Source organism: Peromyscus eremicus, chromosome 12 (genome assembly GCF_949786415.1).
Source record: "Peromyscus eremicus chromosome 12, PerEre_H2_v1, whole genome shotgun sequence".
Taxonomy (NCBI): Eukaryota; Metazoa; Chordata; class Mammalia; order Rodentia; family Cricetidae; genus Peromyscus; species Peromyscus eremicus.
Window position 1 is genome coordinate 68675227 of NC_081428.1, and position 17761 is coordinate 68692987.

General features: G+C 42.3%; 1 protein-coding gene across 1 annotated transcript in view; it reads right to left on the minus strand.

The window, feature by feature from the left end:
• Tprg1 (tumor protein p63 regulated 1) overlaps nt 1-17761 on the minus strand; it is a 107958-nt gene that overhangs the window by 24138 nt on the left and 66059 nt on the right. The gene's annotated exons all lie outside the window — the stretch shown is intronic.

Consider the following 17761-nt stretch of genomic DNA (forward strand, 5'->3'; position numbering starts at 1 on the left):
AATTTCAGTAACATTTCACTAACATACTGCCCAACTGTCTTATGTGACCAAATGAACTCTGATGCTCATTCTTCCGACTAGAGGGTTCCACTTATTGCCCTTTATAGTTTTCATTTCCCTGTCATTCCGAATTGCATAGATGCTTTCTGATTGTTTAAGGAGAATGAGAGAATGTTAGTTTTGAGGTTTACAAAAAGTGGGAGTTCTAGAGAAAACCCAAGTAGGAGGTGCTGGATCCCCTGTGTGCACATTGACAGCATTCAGAGAGGATTTGAAAGTAATTTGCTATGATCTGTCACATGCCACATCTACACTGGATGTTTCTACGCCCAGAGGTTGCCAGATAGAGAACACAGGGATAGCTCTATGCCAGGCTACAAGGAAAATGCCATACGAGGGAAACATCTTGTGACAATTGCATTTATTATGAATTGGGACATTAGGTAAATCACATGAGCCCCAGACTTGGGTTAGTTTTCATCTTCCATCTGAAAATGAACTTACATTGGAGCAACCTTTATATGTCAGCCTCAACATGTATATAATATCTAGGTTAAATGGGGGAATCTTCTGAGAAAAAAAAAGTTTTTTTCAAATCTAATATTTCCATTTCCCTTCCAGAGAGACTGAAAGTAGATGGTGTGGAATCCACACAGGGGCAGGCAGAGGAACAGAGGCCACAGCCTTCTGGCCTCAGGCTATATGCCCTTTCGAGGGCCTAGACGAGTGCAGACTTCAGTGCTCAGCCTTCCAATCAGAAGCCCAGTTTGTCTGTGTACTTCCCTTTTGATGATAACCGCCAAAACCAAGTTTACGTTTCCTACTTGGAGAAGAGAGAATGGAATATGTTTTAAGAGATTACATATGATATACATATTTTCCTCTTTAAATTGGTTTGTGGTATTCTGTATAAATTGTGTAAAAAAAAAGCACATCTCTAACTTCCTTTTTAAAAAAGATTTGTTTTATTGTTATGAGTATGAGCACTTCACCTACATGTGAATATGTATATCATGTCTATGCCTGGTGCCCAAGGAGGTCAGAAGAGGGTATCAGATCCCCTGGGACTGGAATTCTGGGTGGTTGTGAGTACTACCATGTGAGTACTGAGAACCAAATTCAACTCTCTGCAAGAACAGCAAGAGTACTCTTAAGCACTGAGCCATGTCTCCACCCTATTATCTCTAAGTTCTAACACAGATAGAGTGTATAGTCTACACCGAACATTTTCCTTTTGGTTATGGTCAACAAGAATCATTCTAGTCATCCTGCAAAAATGTGGTTAACAGCCTGTTTCCTCCCTATCAAACTGGTTGCATTCTGCCAAATGCAGATGAAATTCAATCAGCAAACATCCCATGCTTCTCATGAGGTACTCTGATGTCATGAAAGAAAGTCTATAGTTCAGAGAACACAGATTACAATCCTACATTAAACATTTCTACAATATATATTACTATATTGGAGAAGCCATTATGAACTCGCAGTCCATTTTCACATCTCTCTGTTTAGCTGACCTGCCCACAGACCTGTATGTAGAGTGCCGGCCACCTCTCATTTTAAGTTCCCCTTTAGCCGAACTAAAAAGTAAACATGAAGGAAATGAGAACTCCATGTATTTCTGCTAGGTTTTTTGCTCCAAGCCTACCAATTGAGAAATTGATAGGGTAGAGAGAAAGAAGAAAGTGAGTTTTAAAATACTAAGCTATGTACAAAAAACAAACAAACAAAAAACAAACAAACAAAATAAAAAAAAAAAAAACAAGACATTCTAGACATTTCCTGAACTAGAAACAATTCACCTACATTCCATAGTGTACATTTGTTTGGGGGAAAGTGAGCTAAAGTTTGCTGGGGTTTTGATTTATCATTATGCTACAGTAGTAGTGCCTTGTGCACTTGCTTTTGAGGCTTTATTATTTCTCTTGACCACAGAGCTTTGTATTTCTTCTCGGGTAAAAGCAACAGAGTAGAGGCAGAGATGGATCCTCCTGAGTATTTTTTCAGATCCAAGTGTCTGTTCCTCACTGTAGCAGTTTTCTGCCTTCTCCTCAGGTAAAAGCAACAGAGTAGAGGCAGAGATGGATCCTCCTGAGTATTTTTTCAGATCCAAGTGTCTGTTTCTCACTGTAGCAGTTTTCTGCCTTCGTGGAGTAGGTGGAATTATCAGCTAATGTTTCTATGCACCATCACAGGGTCTTTCCCCAAAGGAACACCTCTTAGTGGCCCCTCAGACCTAAGTATACATCCCGAGACAGCACAATATTCTCTTGGATGGAAAGAATATCAAAGAGCTCACACAGGCCTGGAGAACAGTTGCAGGGCCATTGGGGCAGGGCATGTGGGATTCTGAGGCAGGCAAAGCATAGTTTAGAGCAGTAGCTCTCAACCTTTCCTAATGCTGCGACCCTTTAATATAGTTCCTAAAGTTGTGGTGACCCAAAACCATAAACCTATTTCATTGCTACTTCCTAACTGTAATTTTGCAACTGTTATGAATTGTAATGTAAGTATCTGATATGCAAGATATCTGATACTTGATCCTCACTGGTCTGGAGCAATGCTTGACTAATTTTAACATGCATTGAAATCATCCAAGACCTGTTGAACTGTAGATTCTGATTCAGTGGATCTATTGTGGGGCCTGAAGTTCCAAGATCTAGACATCTAAGTTTCAGGCATTCTGTTGCCCCTGGACCTAAGAACAAATAGCTGGATGGAGCAACCTAGGACTGGGGCTGGCCAATCCCCTTTTCCCCAAGAGCTCCTTGTGTGGATGGGCACAGTAAGGGCAAAGCAGGGCAGCGCAAAATGTGGCCCAGGGCATGGGTCTTCATTGAGCAGCAAAAGTCACCACGGGTTTTACCTGATTACAAGTCAGGAATCTGTGCAGAAGAAGGTTCTAGCAATGATTGTCAGTCTACAATCTCAATAACTACCCCACCATAGAGAAATTATTGGACTTAATCTCTCCTCACGTTCATTTTTTCATTAAGAAAACAAGATAGCTCTGTGTTTGAAAATCACTTCAAGGATAAAGTGAAATAATTATTCATGATAGATTCTCTCTGCATTAATGTGTGTGTGTGTGTGTGTGTGTGTGTGTGTGTGTGTGTGTGTGTGTAACTTATTTATCTTGGAAAACTCCAGTCACAACAAACACCTCATTATTTCAACCCCTCGTCAGTCAAGAAGGAAAAACTCCCTGGCCAGCCAGGTTCTTCTTGTCTGTATGTGTTTTACTTCTCCAATGTCCTTATTAAGATATATGATCAAGAAAGGAAAACAATACCCTGACAGTGAGCCCATCACTGGGGACCATGCCATGGCAACCTCCCCCTTCTTTCTGTAGGCAGAATGCCTACCACTTAGCCAACAACAGCAGTCATTGTGTTGGTGACTTACCACACTGAGGCTCACCTGGAGTTCACCCTCAAATAACAGTCTCTTACTTCTGTGTTTCCTACTCCCAGATGGGATTTCTTACAGCAAAGGTAAGCGTGGCAGCACCAGGGGGGTTTCTGAGTGTCTGTCACACCTGCTGCTGCTGCTGCTGCTGCTGCTGCTGCTGCTGCTGCTGCTGCTAAGTACATTGCGAAAAGTTGATTTTTCTAATTGACTTTGGGAGGCATTAGGCATGGAAAATGTACCTCATAGTTTAATTCCACATTTGGCAGTGGATCTTTCATAAGGAAGCTTTTGATCAGAAACTGTAAGGCAAAACAAACAACCCGTCCTGATGACTTATTCAGGCTAAGTGCTCAAGGCAAAAGCAAAAGCACAGAGTGTGCACTGTCTTGGGAAGGCAGGCCCTCGGTTACCATCACGAAGTGTACCAGCAGCATCTTAGAAATGTGCCTGAAATGAGAGGTGGGAGCTCAAGCCTGGTTCACAAGCACATACCTTGGCCAACGCTTAAGAAACAGCTTACACGTTCTGAGACCAGCTAATGCTATCATTGAAAATGAAAACAAATAAGCCATCTTTTCACAACATCGTTAAGAAGTGGCAGAACAATTCAATATCAAGCAAATTAATCTATCTGCGTTGTAAGTGTCATCCAAGTGTGGGTAAGAGCCAAGAAGGTGGCGCTTGAGCATGGCTGTTCATTAATTCTGCATCATGCCTAAGGCAGACGCGTACCCTTAAGAGGGCTTGATCATTTACATTTCAAGTCCCCAGAACATACTTTGGGTACAAATGAAGTCTTCTCACCACGTCTCACATATTTTTACTGAAAGCAGAGACTAGCAATGAGTTTAGGGTAGCAAAGCAGGTTCTTCATAAAAACGTATTGTTTAAAGACACCAAGACTTATTTTTTTTTTAACTAAAGAGCACCAAGGAGTTTAGGTCAAGTAAGTGCTGAATAAAATAATAAACAAAACATGTTTTCATTTACAGCCACAATGACAAAACCATGTAAAAGATGAGTAATGGACAACCAACATTCTTATTGGTTAATATATATGATAATTTAATTTATCACAATAATCTAGCCAATAATGTATTATTGGCTAATATACTGTGGCTCACCAACACTATTATTCAACAAAGTATACTGAATGGAACTATGTACAAAATACTAGTCTAAGCAGCATTCACCATAGGTGACCAAGGAAATTCTTTTCTGTTCAGGTTGCTCAGCATCTCTTAGGAAAGACCATTCTAAGAAATACAAGGGAAAAGCCACGAGAGGAGAAACTAACACTGTAGATGATGAGATTATACAGTAGGCTTGATGAATAGTCCATCCTGGAAGAATTTGCAATTAATTTGAATGTTAACGGACAGAAAAGGGCCATTCAAAGGTTATGAGAATGCTACTATGGGTAGGAAGACAAAGTAACATATACATATATATGGCCTAGTATTGAGATTTCCTAAAGAAAATGAACTTGCTCTTTAAGCTTGAAATATTTAATAACCAGCAGCTTCCAACACAACCCCACCCCACCCCCAAGAAGTTGGAGTAAATAAAATGAAGTGATAGAGAAAAATAAGCATTTATGTTCTGCATGGATGCATTGTATTTACACACAGCAAAAGATTTGTGGTGAGTAATGACCTGGAATGATAAGAGACATAGTGGCTATTTATTAGCCAGGTGCTTTACAATCATGCTCTACATATCTCATAGCAATTTATGAATCAATGATTATTTTCTATATTTAACAAAGAAATTAAAGTTCACAGAATCTACTTTCAGTTGCTGAAGTATTTATTGTCTTTGGTCTGCTGGACCTCAAGGCTTATATTTCCCCCTCAGGAAAGTCAGTTCATTCATCATCTGTCTAGAGGGATAAGGAGTTGGGTACTAGTAGTAGGGTATGGTACTTGCAGCTGTATTTCCAAGACCAATTGCCTACAAGAGTCTTGTAGAATACCGGGTGCTTCAATGATGTCAATTTATCATTCCAAATCAATCCTTTGATCATTTTCTTCCATATGAGGAACAAAATAAGCCCTGTGGATGAATATAGCTATTTCCTGTGGTATATGGAGATATTATGCCACTAGTCTGGTTATTACATGATTTAGAATTGCTTTCAAGAGAGCTTTCTTCTCCTTCCTAGCTCTATGGGTTTATTACTTCAGAGACAATACCAGATGCCTAGTTGTCTTCATTGTCATTCTCAGAACATAAACTTCACCCTAAAATTCATGCCAGTGCTCCACGGACATCCATCTAGTGAGAAAGGTAAACTGATAAACTCCAGCTTCATGTATCCCATATCTTTCTTCTTCACATCCCATATAGTATAACCAGAAGAAATTGTAAAGCTTTGTACAAAAGCTACTGAATGCTTTGGCATGGCTTAAACTTATAGAATAAATCAACCGAAAGGTGGGAGCTAGGACACTGAAGGTGTTGAAGGCCAGTTATTCTACAAGCAACAGGGACAAGGGAAGGCTTTTACTGAGTGTCTTAGTTAGGGTTTCCATTGCTGTGGAGAGACACCATGACCATGGTGACTCTTAGAAAGGAAAACATTTAATTGTGGTAACTGGCTTACAGTTCAGAGGTTTGGTCTATTGTCATCATGGCAGGAAGTAAGGCAGCACATGCAGGCAGACATGGCACTAGATAAGAAGCTGAGAGTTTTACATCTTGATATGCAGACAAACAAAAGTTGTCTGAATCACTGGGCAGTATCTTGAGCATATATGAGGCCTCAAAGCCCGCCTCCACAGTGACACCCTTCCTCCACCAAGACCACACCTACTTCAACAAGGACACACCCCCTAATAGTGCCACTCCCTTTGGGGGCCATTTTCTTTCAAACCACCACACGGAGGAAAGAGATATGATCATGACTATAATTTTGAATTATGAAGATTAAGTGGCAGAATTTGACAGCAGGGTAGATTTAGAAGAGTAGAAACAAAGGAAGACCAGACAGCAACCTCTGGAGAGAGTGTGAGAACCTGAGCTGGGATTGTGATAGGAACCACAACAGGATCTTAATTTTCACCTGGGACTTTCCTTGAAAAATCGTGTCATGGACTCTTCTCTCTGCTGCTGAGGCTTTCACTCTAATAAAGAAGACAGCAGGGCCCTAACCAGAGCATCCCCTGCTGAGCACTTGGGTGTGGAGAGGGATTTGCTCCTGGGCCTGCTAAACTAGAGGATTCTGGGGGTTGCAAGCCCATCCCTGACACATGAGCTTCCTTTCTTGACACTCCTTCTCAGGTTCCTCTGCCAAACCCCTCCAGCGTGAGAGAGCTGTTTAGTTACCCAAGGTCCAGGTCAGGAAGCCCTCAGTTTGAAGTTCAACAGAAAGGAAAACAATGGCTTGCTCCTCAGGGCATGTTGCCACCAGTTTGTAAGGGTGGAGATGGCAGCCGAGTGCCTCCCTTCCCAACAGACCCAGCCTGCAACTTGCTGAATTTGGCAGTGGAGCTAATCACACTGCCAGAGCAGCCTGCTCAAGTCACCTCATTTATAACCTGGGGGACAGCAAAGCAGATAAGGGTGGTACTCAGTATCTCCCCCACAGTCTGGCATCTCGCCACCAACTTAAAGAAAAGGAATTCCTGATGGATGACATAGGCCAATTAGAGAGGACCGAAGCATCTGCCCAAGTCGGATACAGAGGCTTCAGCTCCTGCTAGGTGGAGTGATCTACACAAGGCTAAAGGAGTAAGCACGGGACCCTGAAATGCTCGCGTCCCAGCCTGTCCTGGAAGGCAGCCTAGTATGCGATGCACAGCCTCTTTGTTGTCCCCGGGTTTCTGGGATCACCCTTAGAAACAGTGCTCTGCAGCAGCATTGCTCCTAGGGCAGTGTGAGCGAGTGTCTCTGCTGGCTGCCATGCAGTGCGTCATTACATAGCCTGCGTGAGCCAGTCATCAAAGGGCGCCTGGGAAAGAATTGAGAACTGGGGATGATATGTCATCTTACAGGCTATGCTTAGACGGCGCTTTGCAAATTCGTGGTTTATTTCATGGAGAATCTTAAACTTCCCTAGCTCTGACTGTTGAAGTAAAGAGCCACTACTTTACGACCTGTTACAGGCCACACAGTCCTTACACTGAATGACTTCTTTATAATGTCCTCACAAACCAAAGAGCCGTGGACTCACATTGTTAATTCTTTCTTAAAGATTTACTTATTTTTAGTGTGTGTGTGTGAGTGCTTTTCCCACATGTATGTATGTGACTGTCCATGTGCCCAGTATCCATGAAGGTCACATTCAGGTGACAGAGCTCCTGAAACTGGAGTTGGGAGCCACCATGGGGGTGCTGGAAACTGAACCCGGGTGCTCTGCAAGAGCAACAAGGGCTCTAACCACTGAGCAATCTCTCTATCTCTTCTCGTTATTCTTTCTACCCCAATAGATAACAAACCAGGGAAGGAAAAGGATGTATCTAGAATTGCCAAAGCAGTAAGTGGAGACACAGATATAAGCTCGAATGTGTAGTATTGCATGCCTAACAGCCCAATACAGTGTTACTTTGTGTGAAACTTAATGGGTAGTGGAATGGGGGAGAATAATGGGTAGTAGGGTGAGGGAGAGTAGGTATTAAGCTCAAGAAAGTATAAAAGGAAAATTATGTCTGATTCCACCAGCCAGAGATAATCAGTATTACCATTTGTGTAAATGCCGCAATTGCTTAAGCTTTAACTGCCTGAGTTCCTTCACTGATGGAAAAAGAAAGCCAAGTTTTAAACAGTTGGCTTCTTTTCTTTCATACCCAGAATCATCAAGGCAGACCATGGAAGATGTTCTTGAATTTCTGCAAAGTGAACTCAAGAAGTAGTCATCAAGTCCGTGTCCCCCTCACCCCCCAACCCTGCTTGAATGCTGCCTGTCATGGAGGGAACTAGAAATAGAAAGCATGTGTGACCCTTGGTAAAGTTGAGCTGAAGTGGGGGAGCGAAGAGCAGGCCAGAGCTCTTCAGGATCTCTTCAGCAATTCCAAGGGGAGTCTTTTGCAATCATCAGGTGCGTTCTATGATTATGACCAAAAAGCGGTGCTCCGGCTTCTGTGTGTCCTTTCCAATTGTCAGTCATGGCTCTTGCCTGCTTAGTGTTCAAGGTTGTTTTCAGGAGTTAATGAAGTAAATACTTGTAAAAAGCCTTTTGAAGTAAACAAAGCATTGCAGGAACAAAAAAAGATAGTTGTAAGAATCTGTTTTAACAATGGCAGGGCCAGCCCCTGAGAAAAAGAATCTTCTAAGAAATTGCAAAGAGGTTGTGCCTGAATTACAAATTATTCTCAACCAAAACCAAAATGCTACTCTTGCTACTTAATTATGTTCTGTCCATTTACTGATGCAGAGCATGGTCAGTGGTGATGATGATGATGGGATAATGATGGCAGCGCCTGTTGAACATCATGTTCCTGACACCTTGTACATGCTCTGCATGGACGTCCCACTGAATTCTCATGTAACAACCCCATGAGGAGACACATTACCATCCCCATCTTGCAGATAAGGAAACTGTTACAACTTATGAGGCACTTACAGAAGTAATTAAATCACCTCATTTGGTTCTCATATTGCCATTACCATTTCTGTTCTCTTGGAATATGACAAAGTGATGCAGATTTGTAAAAACTAAAGGGTTAGTAAGTGTCCTCCTAGACTTTTCAAACTCAGCTCCCCTGGTTTTCATTCATAAGATCTCAGAAAGCGTACTGGTGTGGGGAACACCTCCATACCCCAATATCAGCACTCACCCTCACCATTTTAAAAGAGGGTTTTCTGACTTAGTCCCAGCCCATCTTCCAAGCCTCACCATAAACATGACTGTATCTGCCATGGAATCATGGTGGGGGGGGGATATTTTTCATTTACAAGATGTTATTTCTTCTGTAAGAAACAAATGATCTATTAATAAATATTTACTTAATTGCTGGTTTCATTAATAGAAAATAAACCTATTTGTCCTTTTTTTTTCCTAACAAGGCTTAAGAAAACCTTTTCTACATTAAGGTCCTCAATGGAAGACATCATCAGGTTACCTTCCCTACTTCTCTTCATCGCCGTCTGTGAATTCATCACCAGCACTTGGCCTTCTCAACATGGATGAATACGTAGTGGGGACATGATTAAGTGCTTTAGGAGAGGTAAAAAGGGAGGGGCTATAATTCCACTCTGACAGAGGAAAGATGAGCCACGTATGGGAACACCAGCATGTCTGATTTAATAAGGCTATAAATTATATAACTGGAATCCAGGAATGGAAAAACTAGAAAAGTAGGTTGGGTCCATATTGCAAAAGTCTTGTACATCAAGCTATTAGGTTGTACATGAATGCTTCTCACACTTCGACACTAGAATATCCCCACCACTATAGGACCTAGGTTACTTGACAGAAACACAAAATTCACTTGCAATCTCTAATTTTGTCATTGAAATTATTCTTCTTATTGAATTGGACTTAAATGGAGGATTGAAACATAAAAAGAACCTTCCAAAACTATTTGCCAATCAAAATGTAGGCTCTGGGTAACGTACACTTAGTCTACAGTCTCTCAGAGCGGCTGTGGCAATTCTGTTACCTGAGATATTCTGTAATCCAGTTTGTGGACTCTAAGTAGATAATGAGGCATCACTGAAAATGTCTGAGCGAAGAGATGAGCTGACCAGGGCAGTATTTTAAGGAGATAATCTGATTGTGTTAAATTGAATGAATTTGAAGCTAGTAGACACTTAGAGTTGGGATGATCTACAAATTTCATGGTGCTTATTATTTACTTAGTGCTTAGATACAGGCGTCAATTGAAAGCCTCAATCCTCACAAACTAGTTTACGGAGCACAAACTATCACCATTTCTATCCCAGAGGTGAAAAGAGGCAAAAAGGAAAAAGAATGCCAACAGGGTTCTCAATGCCAGTTGGTAAATGGCTGAACGTGACCTTGAACCACTGCCGTCCAGCTCCAGAATCAATCTCTTCAGCACTGTTAGAAGCACAAAGCAGAAACCATGACAACCACTGAAGGCAGCAGACATAAAGATATCCACCGGGAGCCCGGCAGTAGGAATGCAAAGGGTTAGATTTGAGAAAGGGGGCAAAGAGAAACTTGACACAATCTGACAACCCGATAAGATTAAAAGCAAGAAGAGGAACACTTCAGAGATGACGGATTGTTCAGGCCTGGATAATTGGGAAGATAATGAGGCCATCCTCATAAATAAAGGTCTCCAGAAGAGGTACAGGTTGCTGGGGGAGCAGAAGCTGGGGAAAGGTGACACACGGAGTTTGAGATGCCTGTGGGGCAAACAGGTGGAGAGAGCCAAAGGGAAGAAACGCAGGTGTACTGTGTTTCCCATCACTTGGGCCCCAGACCTTGCTAGAGGTCCAATCAGCCTTTGTCAGCGCTCGTACTCCGCTGGTGAGATGCAGCGGATTACCGCGTCATGCAGGAAGAATTTTCCATAAACGCTTATGAAAATGTCTCAGTGTGCTTAGATTCACATACAGCCACCTTCAAACCCAGATACCCTACAACAAGTTGAAATAATCTTTTCCAAAGCCACCTAAAGTCATTTTATTTTCAAAATTCAGAGTATTAGGCATGAATCAGTGGCTTGTGGATAGATCTGACAACAGCTGAATAATTCCTCGGGCAATTTGCTTCTGCCGGATATGGAAGTCCACTGTGCTTTATGAAACTGCAAAGTGACTCAACATGTTTTGTTTTACACAGGACTGAGCCTAAGAAGACCCCCATCTCCCACCTGCCCACTTGAGGTGGGAATGGAGAAGAAAGACAGGAGACATTGGAACAGAGAGGAGAGGCGGCATCCAGAGACCCCGGTCACTTGTAAATCTGTTTCCATTACTGAGGATCCTTGAGTATGAGACTGATCGGGTTTGTGCCTCAAGCTAGGCAAAGCATCCTTAAATACAGGATGGGTACTGCACAACTTGGCAGCTCGTCCCACGTTCTTCAGGAGGCTCTCTTTCCTGGAGATGTATGCTGACCTTTAGAATCACCCTTTGCTCCTCGCAGAAGTTTCACTACACATTCCAGAAATAACTTGTCAGAATGTATAGGCATTGCTCTTAGTTTATCACAAACAGCATCTGCTTCTTACATGCAATATGTTACTCACTTGAAAATGCAAAGCAACCGCACTATTGATTCAAATCCAAACACTGTGAAAACTACTTTTGTTATTTAGCTGAAGTTGGGATGTATACACACTCAAACACACATCTTCCCTCTCTCACTCACATACACAAACACATTATTTCTTATGTTCACACACACACACACACACACACACACACACACATTCTGACATACACATTCTCACATATACTCACACATCCTCACATAAGCTCACACATATACACACACACTTCACAGGCACTCACACACATTCTTACACACAAACTCTCTCACATACACTCACACAAACATGCTGATATATGCATTCTCACATATACTCACACACAATCTCACACACATCCTTATATAAGCTCACACACTTTCACAGACACTCACATTCTTATACACACACACACACACTCTCTCACACACAACACACATGCACTGATTTCTCTGAATCTCTTTTCCTGTGTCTGTTTCTCTCTCTCCTCTCTCTCCCTCTCCCTCACTCTCTCCATCACTTGCTTTCTCACTCTCTTGCTCTCTCAGCTCATCCCACTGTTTCTGATACTATTTAAAATACTATTTAAGAACTAAAATGCTAACTTCCCTCATGCCAAACTCATAATTACTGTTATGGATTCCATTTTCAGTATTGGTAACCCCCTCCACACACACACATTCCCTCTTAAAATTATTTTCTTGGCAAATCACATCTTGTATTTGGGACAAGACATTAGAAGAGAAAGGTATTTGAGTCCTGCCTGTGATTTACACTGAGGGATATAGTTCAGGAGTAGACCACTCTGTACAATCCACACACCTGTCCAGTGTGTTCAAGATCCTAGGTCTAATTCCTTACTGAATTTTCAACCATTCATTATGAATGTGCTGTGATTCATACTAACTCAGGGTCTTCAACCAAAACAACATATACCACATTCACATCCTATTTGTCTTTGCCACCCTCATATGGAAACCAAAAAGAGCCAGATATGATTGATCTGCCTGACGATGCCCAAAGACTGAACAATAAGAGGCATGAGGAATTCCCAAAGACAGCATTCCTTGATGAAAGAGCAAAACCTCCATGGAAGAAATCCTTCTGATTTTCTTGCTCCTTCACCTTTCCTTTGTGGGAGGCACAAAAGTGAGGCCATGAGGTACAATCTGCCTCACAACTGTGCGACACAAGCATGTAGGCCCTGGGTTTTACAGAAAAGCCAGCAGAATGGAAGACGAAGGAACACAGAGTCCCTGTTGACCCCAGTGAGCTGTCAGCCCTGAGCTTCTCCAAAAGAAGTGTTTAAGCCACTGTTAGTATTCACAGCTACACACAGTCCTCAGAGTTCTACTATTCAAGCTGACCTAAGTGAAAAGGAAAGCCATTGTATGCTTGCAGGGGTCCTTTGCAATGCCCATTAGAGAGATAAGGCCCACTTTAACAGGTAACAACACGGAATAGAAAATGCCAGGAACCAGCAGCCATTGCCCTTTTTTTCCATCTCAGCTACGTAGGCTCCAGTGACCGAGCTTCTCTTTCTGCAGCTAAAGCATTATTCTCTCTCTGACCAGAGATCACCTCATGCCTCTGTTTCCACCCTTCAAATCAGAGATGAGACCATTTTCCAACCTATCCCCTACATCTCAGTTCTCATGGAGTGTCTCTAGGTCTTAATTTTCCCAAGCCCTAGCTGGGAGAAATATGCATTTGCGTGACCTGGGTCAAATATGCATTCACCCACATGCTTTCAGGATCTATTTCCCGAGTCCCTATTCTAGGCTGGCTCTGTGCAAGACACTGGCATTGGGAATCAAACCAAGACCTAGCTCTTATCTTTCAATTCATTGGGAGAATAAGAAAACACATATATTGAATGCAATAGAGGTCAAGTAAAATGGCTCAGTGTCTAAGGACCTGAGTTTGATCCCCAGGACCAATGTGGTAGAAGTAAAGGACTGACTCCCACAAGTTCTCCTATGATACACACAGGTGCACTGTAGCACCCCCACACTCACACACACACACACACACACACACACACATTCACACACACACACACACACACACACACACACACACACACAATGGAATCAGTCAAAACATGAGAAGATTTTAAATAAGACAGAAAGATTTTATATAAAGAAATAAAGCGTTATAAAGTAAAAGGATCCCTAGAAAGGGAGAAATGAAATGACTATTTGTAAAAGATTATCAGGGTTCTGCTAAGATGCTATTTGAACAGAAATCTAAAGAGAGAGAGAGTGTGTGTGCGCATAATCCTGTGGCACAATAATGTAAGTAGAGAAGAAAGTAAAAGCCAAGACCCAAGTATGAGCTATGTTGCTTGATGTAAAATACTAAAAGCCTATAGGCCTGCAGCTGAGTGAGCAAGGAGGCCACGGGAGCATGGAGTCAAGAGAAGTGTTTGAAGCCAACCTCAGGGAAAACTAACACAACCAGACAGTATCAGCTAAGCTTCTCCAACACGAGGCAGAAAGAGTGAAACTTTAAAGAGAGAAACAATTGTGCACAGAATGTCAGAGAAGTATTTATGGAGAATGTCCATGGCCGTATTGCCTAAGAAGACCATGTCATCATGGTCAGAAAGGTATGAACTGTAATTCCAAACAGACTCTAAATACACAATTAGAAATTTAGGACCTTGGGCAAATCAGTTGACCTCTGACTTACGGAGTTAATGCCTGTCTTAAAGAATTGTTACAAGGATAGCAGGTATTTGCTGTTGTACAATGCATAGAAGAGTTATTCAAGAAAGACTCCAAAGAAAGAATTCCATGCTCTAAAATTTTCAGGAAGCACTTCTCTCTTTTGGATAGTCATAGTGCACATCTGTGTAACACTCTCAAAATAGTACATCAGCAAGAGGCCTGTTGAGTCCTGTGCAGTCTGATCATGCTTCATTGACTTCTGAGCATGAGAATGTGGAATACATCAGGACAGATTTCCTCAAAGAGTCTTTCCACCTCTGACAGCCAGAGAGGTTGTACAGTGTTTCTAGAACGGGACTCTATACAACATGGGCCCATTGGTCATAGGTCCACGCCTTTCAGACCCTGTGAGATAATTCATAAGTCAGAGTCCACCAGCACTTCCTCAATGAGTGTGAAACTAGTTTTGTAGAAAAACAATAAGGTTTAAGAAAAAGTGAGACATATGAAGGGAAAGAAAGGATTCGGGAAATGGAGGAACAGGCAGGCAATTTTCTTCCTAAAGTTAGTGGAGAAACATTAGCCCAATGTTCGGGGACCTGGGCAGAACTGTTTCTCACCCACATCCTTGTAGCACCGGGCTTTGTTCCGTCCCGCTGGTCTGCCTCTGGCTGGCTACAATGCAGTCACAGGGGGGGTTGGAAGCAAACACCTTGTTTTCTCTACATTGTGAAAATGGCTGTGGAGAAATGGGAAGGGCTGGCCACTCCCCCGGGATCGCTACAGATTTTACCCGAGATTCAGGCTTGAATTCTGGCTCTCCTTACCCACTCTGTGACCGAAACAAGTCATGTAGTCACTGCATGCCTGCCTTTTTCTCCTTTTTAAAAATGAGAGAGTCATTTTCCTTCTTAGGGCTACAGTGGAGATTAAGCACAACCCTGAGGTGATGATGTTTGGCCACCCTTGGTGTTCATAATTTCATGGCAGGCTTGGGCACTGTGACCATTCCTTACCCCAGCCTTCTCTCTTGGTTTTCAGGAGTCCACCCATCCCATCCACTGTTATTTATATGGGAACTGTTGGAAACATTTTCTTTGTAGTAAGAAAATTCTAAATGTATTCAGCTACTCCCCATTAAAACATTCATTCAAAAGCAAAACACTCTAATTTCACAGCATCAAACATTCCCAACAAATCATGCTGTAGGAAAGTCTTGTTTTATTCGTTAATTTCTATTACCAATAAGAAATGGTACATTGGCTTTTTTGAAAGAAAGTAACTGAATAGAACCTGAGAGCCACGTGGGAGGCTTTTCCAACCATAACTCTGGTAAAGCTGAAAGCCATTCACATGGGTCTGGAAATTGTTACCCATCACTCAGTTTAGGGACACCTCATTGCATTAAAAAAAAAACTGGCACAAACATAAGGCACAAATAATGAGGGTTTCATAAAAATGAAAATGTGTGTCCAAAGAATCGCCAATTCTTTAATAATTAATCTATAAACCTTCTGGTAATTTAAATGATGGGCTAGGTCATGAAGACCCAGTACACAAATTTACCTTGCGAGTGGGTTGATTCGAAGTTTCCTTTTTAGATATGCACGGTTTACTCTGTAATAACAATAAAAGAGAACCACAAATTCCACACATACAGCATCACCCCTTCTGAACCAGCCCCAGCATGCCGGGCTCCAGAGCACTTAAACCCACACACCAAGAGTTTAACTTGAGTTTGGCTGGGGGACTTGGACAAGACTTTCACTATTCAGAGACAGAAAATATTAATTATCAGCAAGTCTGTCATTATCGTCCCATCCCCTCCCCCAGCCTGCACACCTCATCTTGCCTAGCTGCTCCTTCCCCCTCCAGCCAACAAAACGTAGAGCAGTGATTTGCTGAGTAGATTGTGGTTTTACTCAAAAAAGTAAAGGGGCCAGCTGTGTGTGCCTGCTTGGAGGAATCAAAAGAGAGAGGTGGGAAACGAGCGTCTTGAAATGCTTCAGGCAAGTCTGTGGAGAAGCCAGAAAATATCATTGCATCAAAGTAGCTACCAAAGATAGGAGGAGAATGGAGAGAAGAAGGAGAAAAACAGAGGAGGAGAGGAAGAAGGAGGGAGGGAAGAAAAGAGAGAGAAAATCTGAGGAGAGAGAGGATCAGAGAGAAAAGAGAGATGGAAGAGAATGGGAAAAACAAAAGGTGGACGACCTTGCCCTTAGCACCCTCTCCGCCACCCTCTCCCCCACTCTCTCTGACTCCTCAGCTGCATGTCCGGGCAGATACAGTATTTGCAGAGAGTGTTGAAGCAGCAGCCAAGGATGGCCTAGCTCGCTGAAAGAATCGACAAACGCCCACAAGAGATGACTTCACAAGCGCCTGGATGACCCACCACCCAAAATAACACACTGCACCCACTGGCCGAGACCTCAAATTCCACGGTTCCTGCTTCATGTTTTTGGACAGGGCTGTGATGCCTGTTGACATCCCCTGGGTGAGAGGACTTACCTAGCCCATGTTTGAACCCATTTAAAAAAGTGTAGGTGTCTTTCCTGGGTAATAGTTTGGCCCTGGGAAGAAAGGAAAACAATGAAGCCAGCAGATGTCTAATCTGGAAAATGGGTCAATCTAGGAAGGAACAGTTATTGAGAACAAAACAAGCAAACAACCCTGAAAACCATGCTTGGGGAGGGCTTGGCTTGCATTCAGAAACTTAGAAAGGTGAGGAATACTAATTACCTTTTGATTTTATATTTGTAAAATTACACCATATAATTAAGATATCAAAAATCCCAATCTGTCTGCCTCTGTCTGTCTATCCGTCTACCTCCCTCTCTCTCATATACACTCTCTCTTTCTCTCTCTCTCTCTCTTTCACACACACACACACACACACACACACACACACACACACACACACACAGCCATGGGTTTGTTGGCCCATGAGCTAAGTGCTCTTTTATGTTTGGCTTTCTCTTCCTGCTTTGCCATCTCTATGTTCTACCCATGTTTCTTGTCACGATAACACAACACATGAAGCTATACCAGGTTTCACATGCAGAGCCAACAATGTTCAAGAACTTCCCATTGGGGTGAAAGCAGTGAAGAAAATGTCTCTTGACTAGCAGTCTTTCACTTATGTGTGAGAAGTAATATTGCATACGGATTAGCAACACAGATTTGGGGCCTAGACTCTTGAGTTTGAGTCCAGCTCTACCAATTAGTAGCTGTGTTTCCTCAGACTAGCTACTTAACCTCTCTGTTCACCGGTTTCCTCATTCATAAGAAGAATTTAAAATTAACAACTACCCCATAATATGCTGGCTGTGTTAGTGTATATAATATGCTGGTTCCTACCAAGTCTTATTACATGGCAGCTATAGGGCTGAATTGCTTAAAGCTTAAAGCTGAACAGGAGAGAGCTGAGCATCACGAATTCCTTGAGCTACAAATCTCTCTTGAAACACAACTTTTCAGGAGAGAGAAGACCTATGATGAAGCTGGTTAAATAGAAGG